Source organism: Physeter macrocephalus, chromosome 12 (assembly GCF_002837175.3).
Source record: "Physeter macrocephalus isolate SW-GA chromosome 12, ASM283717v5, whole genome shotgun sequence".
Taxonomy (NCBI): Eukaryota; Metazoa; Chordata; class Mammalia; order Artiodactyla; family Physeteridae; genus Physeter; species Physeter macrocephalus.
In genome coordinates this window covers 91010326-91012008 of record NC_041225.1, presented here as the reverse complement: position 1 = coordinate 91012008, position 1683 = coordinate 91010326, and positions in this window count along the sequence as shown.

Sequence of the window (1683 nt, the reverse complement as noted above, 5' to 3'; positions counted from 1 at the left end):
GCACGCCCCGTCTAGTGCACGCACACCCGGGCACTGGGCACCGGTTCGAGTGCCCACCCTCCACCTTGCACCATCTAAAACCCCGCTTCGCAGCGCCCACACCAGAGCCCCTGGAAGCGGGAACTACAAACCTGTCTCGCCAAGCCGTGGCTGGAAGAAGCTCTGGATACAGATCGGGGCACAGGGTGCTCAGGAGCGGCGCCCAGTCCACCCCGCGGAGGCGGTCGGCTTTAAGTCCGGCAGGCCCTCCCGCAGGCAAGCGCGCACGGCGGGCAGAGGCAGCGAGTCCTGCAGCGCGCACAGGTCCTCACAGCGCGAGAAGAGGTCGGCCGCGCGGTTCCGGCGCAGCTTCACCGATTGATCATGGCCCGAGCGCGGCCTCCGGGACGCTGGCTGGGGACAAGATGCCCACACCCGCCTGGGGGCCCCGGCTCGCCTCCCGGCCCCTCGGGCGCCCACTGCCCGGCGGCTGCGGCCCCGCAGCGTGCGCACAACCCGCCTCGCAGCCAGACGACGCAGGGCCACGGGACGCAGCTACGCCAGCCCCTACATGCCGCAGCGCATCGCCGGCCCTTGGCGCCAGCCTCATCGCCCTCAGCGCGCGGGGCTGCGCTCAAACCGGCAGGCGGCCCCGTGGGGGCGGGGCTCGAGGACGTCTGCGCGCTCGCCGTGCGTCCGCACGCAGCCCCGCCTCCCATGGGGACATGGCCTGAGGAGCAGGGGCGTGAGCTTCCAGACTAGGGCGGCCCGAAAGGTGGGAGATGTGGAGAATTTGGGGTTTCCAAAAAGCGTTTGCTGTCTGATCCAAACAAAAGTGAGACATGGTTGTTATCAACGCATTTTAAAAGTAGTAAAACTCCCCATAAGTGTCTGTGCTCGCCCCGCCCAGGAGAGAGCGTGCACTCCGTGAGGGACACATGAAAGGCTGAGGGAACGTCTGCCTGTGGTCCCTTACTTGGTGCACGAGTGTGTGAATGTCTGCGGAGAGCTCTTAATTTCTGTAGTTTCAGCTGACTTGACACGGTGGTTGGAAAATGGTGACATATTCCATGCATTCAGGACACGATCGAGGTTACTAATAATCACTTTGTTCTCTCTGTGCATGTCTGTGACCTAATATTTTCTTTTTGTAAAGACACCAGTCATATTGGACTAGAGCCCACACATTTGACCTCATTTAACCTCAGTTACCTATTTAAGGGCCTTATCTCCACATACAGTCATATTAGGAGGTATTGGGGGTTAAGACTTCCACATATTAACTTGAGCAGGACACAATTCAGCTGATACTAGAAGGTGAGAGTACTTTAAGCAAGTAAGTAACTACTTTTTAAAGTGAGTTGCTTAAAGATATGAATTTACTCAAGAAGAAATTACATAACACTGTACGTTATACAAAGATATTAAATTAATCATCATAACATCCCGTGAGATCCGCATTAAATTAGACTGAACAAGATGAAGCAACTTATCCAGCATTGTATAGTTAGTACTTTCCAGACTTTAAACCAGGTATTTTCCCAGTTCCATTCTACATTATATTTTCATTTCATTATTTGAAATGAATTTTGAGTCTTCATTTTGCTTAGTTTCTGAAGTTATATGGGGATAGAATGGAGTTGGATATTTTCAGTGACATTCACACATGGGGAAGGAAATTGAGTCCAGAAGCTTCTGCGATGT